Source organism: Mercenaria mercenaria, chromosome 14 (assembly GCF_021730395.1).
Source record: "Mercenaria mercenaria strain notata chromosome 14, MADL_Memer_1, whole genome shotgun sequence".
In the NCBI taxonomy this organism is placed as follows: domain Eukaryota; kingdom Metazoa; phylum Mollusca; class Bivalvia; order Venerida; family Veneridae; genus Mercenaria; species Mercenaria mercenaria.
The window spans coordinates 26,524,273-26,533,100 of record NC_069374.1 but is presented as its reverse complement, the minus strand read 5'-3'; positions in this window follow the sequence as shown (position 1 = coordinate 26,533,100).

The following is an 8,828-nucleotide window of genomic DNA, read 5'->3' as shown; positions in this document are numbered from 1 at the left end:
TTCTGTTTACTTTGAAAATAATACTAATTCCAAAATATATTATAAATAAAAATGATAATTTAAAAGTCCTTGCAGACAACCATATCTCATTATTCAAGATCTAATCTTACAAGAACACGCTTTCACTGGATATCACTTACCTGTATATTAAATGAAATTCTAGATACGAATAAACTTTTAATAAATGCAAAAATGTAAGTGCAAGGCATTTTGATTTCATCAATTGGTTTCAATGATTTTGATGATGAAATATTAAATCCAAAGATGTTCCGGAATTTATTAGATTAACAGAGTCAAGTAATAACGCTTTTCTTAATAAAGCACGGGTTTCATTACGGGTTGATTAAGCAAAAGTAATACTGAGAGTATTTAACATAAAATGTTAATGGCAAATCAGTTGTTCATTGCACTTTTTATTTATGATGAGACTGTTACTGCTGTCTTAATAATCGGGAATCAAACTCTTGAGACAGTTTGCTTATATTTGTACAACCTGTAGAAAAGCTTCATACAGCGCATCCATGAAGGTCAAATTATTCTATTAAGTTCACATCAAAGGTATAGACAACACAAGAACTATACCTTGATAAACAGTATTCTTTAAATGATACAATGTATATTATATAATTGAAGAGAAATGTTCTATTAAGTTAAATACGCTGGACAGGAATTGTGAAAGGCAGATCAAAAAGGAACTTTGACTAAACTGTTTATATTTTGTCGTCTGAACCCTTAGTTATGTTTCTCTTGTTGGTTTGCATACACATTGAGATCATGTGTATATCATTTTTAAGGTAACTTCTTTTGAATTATTGATGTTTACAAATCGCGTCTTTTGTTATCAATACGAGTGTTAGGGACTCATCTGACTGGAAAATCTTTTACAGCAAGTAACTTTACAACATGGTAGGAATTAAGAGTGCGGTTTTGTATACATTCAACAGGTGTAAATTTCTCAGCTGTGTTTTGCCGATGGCGATTCAATAATATAATTTGGGTCACAATAAAACAATACAATGTTTCCTGTTTTGAATATTTCTCAAGTGTGTGGTTGATAGACGACGTTTTATTGTCTCTTTAGGGAAGGTGTAATGTGGCATTTGGCCCCCTCTTGCTATTCAACAAAGTGGAGGTGTGTTTGAAGACCTGTTTAAAAGATTGGACAAGCCTACTTAGGTCTCACTTACTTATATTATTCCATTAATTTTTAAAAGTCATCTCTCAGTTTTGGGGTATGTGACAGTCTTTCAATCTTCGTTTGTGAATGCAGTGCCTTTTTCACTTGTGAACGCAGTATCGTAGTATTCACATGTGGACACAGTGTCCTGCAGTTTTCACTTGTGAACGCCGCGTCTTGCTGTTTTCACGAGTGACATTCTACTTCTTGCGTTCACAGGATGAAAGAAAAGGTAACAAAGATATATCCCTACATACAATAGGTAGATTTATAATCGTGCTGTAATTACCGTTTGTACGTTAACATTACTTCTGCAGCATTTAAATTAATTTCTGATAGAAACATCGTTTTAGATTTATAATAGTTCAGCACAAAATTATAGTTAAATTAATAATACAATAATTATGTGGATGCATGACAAATGGAATTACAATAATTGTAATTTTGCTTGTCCATCAAGATGTATAAAAACAAGGCTGCTAATTTGAAATATTCAGTTTCATCACGTGTTCTACTTGTTCATGTTTTTAACTTGTTCATATTTGCACAACGTGTATTTTCACATTTGGTGCGTTTTACAATGATTTATGGAAAACAATGATTACTCCAGGGAACATGGAATCATTGCAACAGAAAATAAATTGTGACATTTGACAGCTCAGACATTTGTTATCAAGTGATATTTGTAATTCCATGACCTGATAAGCGATCTCCAGTCTGGTCCTGACAGATCTGGAATCGGCGTCAATAATACTAATGACAAACATGAATTTATCATTTATGTGAAAATAACTTGGACAACACTACAACAATTATGTCTGATTCGATAATTTTTCAATTGTAAATTTAACTTTTTTTCTGTTTCAGCTAGCAATATCCCGTCTCTATGTAATGTCAGTAGATTATCTTAATACAGAATAGCAGTCCTAGAATTGGACAAAGTACTAGACTAAATTGCGAAATTACAAAAAAAAAATGTCATTAAATAAAATACAATAACCAAGTACACCAAGAGTTTCTATACCGCACAACTGAATTACAATGTTACAATGTACTGAAGTGGAATGTGAGGGGATTTCAGATATGAATAATAAATTTTCTTTTGACCGTTTTCTTCTTTATTCACATTTTAAAATAATATCTATATGTTGAATCATAAGTGTATTATTCGGAACATAAAAGCAATATAAAAAACGACAGTCGCAAAATTAACATGTTAGTTTGGCTAGAAGTCCAACAAATAATGTTGATATAAAACCTTTGCTTTTGCTAATATTTTCTAAGTGATTCGTCTTTGTACTGTATTCCCATTTATGCAATAAACTATGAGATGAACTAAGTAATATAACAGAACCAAACTATACAATTTCTTTTATCTTTATGAAAGTACGTACCTTCGGACATCTGATCTATTTGACGAAAGACATTGTTTCTAAAGTTATTTCGTCCTCCACTTATGGTACATGTGGAGAAGTTTGCAGTTACTTCCTGAGAACAGGTTGTTACAGATATAGAATCTAGCAACACAACTGAAATACTGCTACTACACCCTAAATACATATTGACCATATTGAGATTCTAATTATTGTTTAATTGTTTGTTTGTTTGTTTGTTTGTTTGTTTTCTGTTTAACGCCGTTTTTCAACAGTATTTCCGTTATGTAGCCGCGGGCAGTTAACCTAACAAGTGTCTCTAGATTCTGTCAAGTATAAACCTATTATCCGCAAGTAACTGACAACTTCCCTAAATGAATCAGAGGTGAAGGATGAATTATTTCCGACAGAAAGGCTTCCATCAAATCGAAGAACATATGCCCCGCCTGGGGATCGAACTCACGACCCCGCGGTCCGTAGATTTGCACTCTCCCTTCTGAGTTAAGCGAGTGGGTGCATTGTCAAATACCTTGTAGAGTAACCTTACTTTTAAATGTAAACGTTTTATATAAGGCTTTTTTGTATTATAGTATTATTTAATTGATATTCAAAATTGTAATTAATACGTCGTTAGAGTTATATTCACAGCAGCGCGCATATGAACGTCTGCAAAACATACTAACATTTCAAACATAAGTACTTTTCTTGACTATTCTGTGTCAGGAAATTGTATTGCAGTCTTATTTTATATTATGCTATAATTGTTAATGAAAACAATATTTTTGTAGGTGTATTGAAGCAATTGAACATACTCAACAATAATCGTAAAAGAATGTAATCGAAATTACATGCCTTTGTTAAGATATCAAAAAGCGACTATGTAGCTAATGAGTATCCATAGAAATTTAAACGCTCTATGCCCATTGCCCTGCAGCGAAATGTGAAAAATACATGATACTGCGGATTCAAATGATATAAAAGTCTATTTTTGAACAGTCCTCATATCACATGAGAAACAACACCACTCAGTAAACGTCAGCTTAAATTTATCTGGCATTGTTTTTTTCTTATTTCAGCAATACCATTGAAATTATTAACATATGTGTTAAAGAATTATAGACTATAAACCAATGTTTTTTTTTCTAAAGAAACAACACGAGTACAGCTTGATAAAATAGTATCCAGCACGCATTTGTAATTTATATTTTTACTGTTTACGAAATCAATTTGTTTATTTTTTGTTACTGATCTAAAATAATGCGTGCCAAAACAGTTAACTAGTTTTCCTTTATTGATTTTTATTTCATTTGTCATAAAACTTTGGACTGAGACAATAGTTAAGTTAGAAAACATTAAAGTTCCTTCCAATATTACTCCCATATCCAAGAGAATACTTCCCCTTAGGCACATAACCCGAGACCTTTCTCTTATAATTTGGTATTTTTTCTCGGAATTCTAATGAAATCTCCAATTAGTCAAATACTAACAATGCATCATTTACCTAATTATCTTTGGATTTTCGTCTTCACTGTCATAAAGAACCTGAATTTAGCTCACTTTATTTGCTGTTTTCATATCTTGAGTTAGTTTCTGTAAATTATAGTTCAATAGAATAAAACAGATATTCAGTAAGCTGTTTTCTCTTCTTTTCTTTTTTGTAGTTTGTGTCTGGAAATGATTGCACAATGCTTAATAGTTTGCTTATTCAACTAAGTCTCGGACTGAAAATGAAAAAGACAAAATCGAACAAGAAGAGACACATTCAAAGAACGGTGCAATAGCATACTGGACTGAGAAAATATTGGACATTGGCCTAAGTTGATGAGCTCCCAATGGCATATTTCTTTCATAACTTGTGCTGTCGATAACTGTATTTATGATTTTATATTTATTTAAAGTAGTGACAAGAAAATATGACTTTAAGACATTCATATGAAGACTTTATTACACTTATGTAAAATTGTTCCTTCTACCATTACAGGAAAAAATAAGTCATTCTGTATGTGTCATTACATTATCACCGTTAACATTATATGCTTGCTAATGTTCTCGCTGATGGCCAACTAATTAATTTGGTATTTTGACAAAGTATACATAGATATCCAGGCGGCATTCAACGTTAAAGGCCTTGCATGACCTCCAGAACGTACGACAACAAAAAAGATTTTTTTAAGATATCGGGAAATCATTGCTATGTTTTTGAAGAAGAATTTGGAACTTAATTACTGACAGAATATATTTAATGAAAACACATGAGAATCAATTATTTTTACTAATTTTTCCATTAAAAATTGACAGGCGTTTGTAACGGGGTAAAATAGTTTAGTAAAAACTCATAATCTAATGTTCATTAAATGACCAAATCTTGATTTTAAAGAAAGATCATTTTTTGCCAAAATCTGGAGTTCGGTCCCTTTAAAGCCATATTAAAGCTACCGTTTATGTAAATTGACCAAGTTTCATTATATTCTATTGATATATGCCAATTTTAAAATTCGTGCACATACTTGAATTGTTGAAGGTGATCTATTGGAAAGAAAATATGTTTTAAATATGTTTTAATAATATTGCCATCGTCTGCATATGTTCAGGTTTGTATTTGTGAAATTATCCGTTTATTCTAAGATAAGGTCTGAAGAATATATTTGTCTTATTATCAATTCAACAGTGTCCTCTGATCTTAAGCAGACTTCTAGTCTTGAACGTTCTTCTGATGTTGTTGTCTGTTTAAATCATTGACATGTACCAAACATGCAATCAAATTTATCATCCTCTCACATCGAATAAATATGCGGTGCGAACAAGTATGACAGTAATTGGTAATTACTTACCTAGGCCAATTAGCAAAAATTGTCCTTGAACTAGTGCGAGCATGACATCACGCTGAGTATGGATAACAGGAAGTCTCCTCGTTGCAGGTCCTAAAAATGACAGATACGTTTAATCATTTTATGTGTTCATTGGCGTGTATATTAGATGCCATTTGCATTTCGACATTAATTTCCTTATTTTGCAATGGTTAGAACTAGCATCGTAACTAGACATCGTATTATGCTATAAATCTTCCTGGACATAATGGCTCCAGAAGATACAATTAACTAGACAAGTAGCCGCCATTTGCAACTGGCTGGTGAATCTAATGAATATAAGATGTTATTTCTTTTCGATTGTTAAGATGTTGCATAACGTTTCTTAAAGTATTTTTTCTTTACTGAATCAGGAACTGCTTTTCGCGTTTTCTTATTTTTACTTTTCTGTTATTAATCTGACTTTGCTTCTTAAGGTATTAGATCACTAATAGAGAACCTGCTTTTTGAAGAGTATTCAATTCCTACCATAAACCTACTTTTACTGCAATTCTTAGGGGGCGTAGGTTCAAGCCCTAGTTGGACCATTTTTTTCTTCTTTATTTTCCTTTTTTCTGGTAAGTTTTTACTTCTTTCAAGACTTATTATTGATTTCTTGTACAAAAATGGAAAAAGATGAAATTGATAAGCGATTTCTTGGTGTTCAAAGTGAATTTACTATTTAAACAGAAGGGGTAGAGTTACACATCTTTAAAAAAATTGAGTCACATGCGGTGAAAGTTCTCTATTTTGCTTTTACTCTTAGATTAAATATTGTGGAAGAAATTTAGGTAGGTTTTACGCCCCCCCACCCCAACCAAGGTCATTTTTAAATGAAGTAAGTAAACTTCAAAACAGAAACACAGCATTTGACCTTAATTTTTCAATGTTGAAATATGAATTCTGTCTCATTAAATCCGTTTACTTGAGGCACCATAGAAAAAAAATATTGACATTTTTATTTTGTGTTTTATAATTGTTTACCAATAGTTTCACGTTTCTTTTATTAAAATTAATGGTAAAATGAGTTCTCTGCAAACGTTTTGGATAGTAGTCATCACTTTGAAATTTGTGTCTACTTGAGCTTGAGGAGATACCATAAGTTATACAAAATTTATAAAAAACGCCCCTGTAAAATCTGTTTAAAAAATTTTGATACTGGTTTATGTTGTATTGACAAGTATCATGCCTGACAGGTATCTTGCTATTTTTGTGGTTGTGTTTTCACATCGCATTTTAGTACAAAGACAGTGTTGTTCATATAATGTAAGATAATTGACTTAGTACTGATAAGACATTATCACCTTTCAGATTATTTAGTATTCAATTATAGAAAGAATTAAGAATTTTTAAAACTTTTTTTTAACTTTTAGCAGACATACATGTAATCAATTTGGCCAGGTTCGCGCCATTTCCGTCCGAACAGGTGTTGTATTCTAGCGGTCTTAACATAAAATTTAGCCTGGTGACCCATATATTTTTAGCCATTTTTATGCTCACAATACAATTATCTATACACAAGAAAAAAAGGAAAAAATTCTATGAAAGAGTCTTTTTTTTTAAATTTAAAAAATATTCTTCACTATGTGTATTTTTCATTGAAAAAAGTTCAAAAAAGTAAAACTGAAACAATATTTATTTTTCGTTTGTACCCATTATTGTAAGGATAGAGTATTACAAATATGACTATGATATCAAATAAGTATATAATAAAATCTGTAAAAAGAAAAAAAAAACGTATTGTGCAGTCTTGATGTATATTTTGGTTGGTATTTATAAAAAAACAGAAAATTATGAAAATGTTGAAAAATCGCTGGCAGTTTCAGCAACAGTGGGTGTGTTCAAAACAGTTTTTCACAAAAACAAGCCTGGTGACCTATTGTTTTTATTTGTTCATTGTTTTCAGCACAAATTTTCCTATCATATATGTGAATTTAAAAAAATTCTATGAAAGGAAAAAAACTATAGGAATTCTCTTTAAATAGCCACCCATTTCGAGGGGTGTTTCTATTAATCCAATTGAATTTTGGCACATTGGTCCATCAAGTAAAAAGCCATAGAACATACCATCATAATATTGTTTTTTTAATTCCCGATTTGAAGACAGACAACAAATAAATTTCCAGTCCACGGTAGAAAAATGATCCTCTACCTCTTGACCATCCGCTCGGAAGAAGTAATCCAGTTAGATAAATAAAAAAAGACTAATCGTCATTATTTCCATTACAGAAAATCAGTGCGAACATATAAATAATTTTTGACGTATTATCATTTTTTTTCACAATAATTAATTTCAATTTCTGACTAAGAGGGATGTCAGTGAAATTTTTATAAAGTTGTTCGTTATATTGTACACACCGGGAAGAAACACGATCCTGGTAACATTTTTGCTTATGATTTTTTATTCCTTAAAGGAATTTAATAAGAGAAAAAATGTCGAATCCAAGAAAATGAGTCAAAAAACGTCTTACAAACGTTTTCAAGACTTTCTTCAAAAACCCTATGGTTCAGGTTCAGACATTTTAATTCTTCAGAAGAATGACAAGTTTTGGTAACATTTTATTACTGCACATACATTATTTCTATTGTTTATAAGTTAAATGTATTATACAATATTACAATTGTATAATGATATTGTCTATTATAGTTCATTGCAATTTCTGGGTCAATACTTGACAGTTAATGATTTCTTAATCATGTTAGGTATGTATTTACAGTTCTGTTTGTTATGATGTTTGTAGACGTGTATCTAATCTAACTAATGCTCTCTCTCTCTCTCTCTCTCCCCCTCTCTCTCTGTGTCTGTCTCTGTACGCACCCTGTTTTCTTGTGCAGTTTTGTATATGCTAATGTATAATCAAGAACATGTTAAGTCTGAAATTTGCACTCACTGACTGATCTACCATTTTAAACGTGTTTTGTTCTTGACTTCCTTTCAAATTTTAATACGCTATGTTGACAGTTGTACATTTTCTATCACAGTTTTATTCAATTATATCCAGCTGATAAATATCCAGTGTCTCGTTAGTTACACCCGCAATGTTTGAATGATATATCAAGTCATGTTTTGGATTTTTAATTCATTCAAAGTATAACATTTGCTTTATAACTTGTAACGCACATCCCCGCTGGAAGTATGTTAAAGATATTATTTCACCACAAAATGACATTCTGTTGTGTTGTGATCTTCAGAGAATTGGGTAAAAGTTAATATATCACCGCATGTAATAGATCATTTATGTCTCTTATTCACTATTGGATAAAGTGTTTGATGTAGTTGCTTCTTCGGATTTGATTGCAATTACAAGCATTTTCAGTTTACATGTACTATATCGGTAGCATGTAAAAATATTAGATATAGTACATTACTTTTGTAGATAAAACATTCTTAAACAAGTCAACATTTAAACATAGTGACTATCCCCCCCCCCC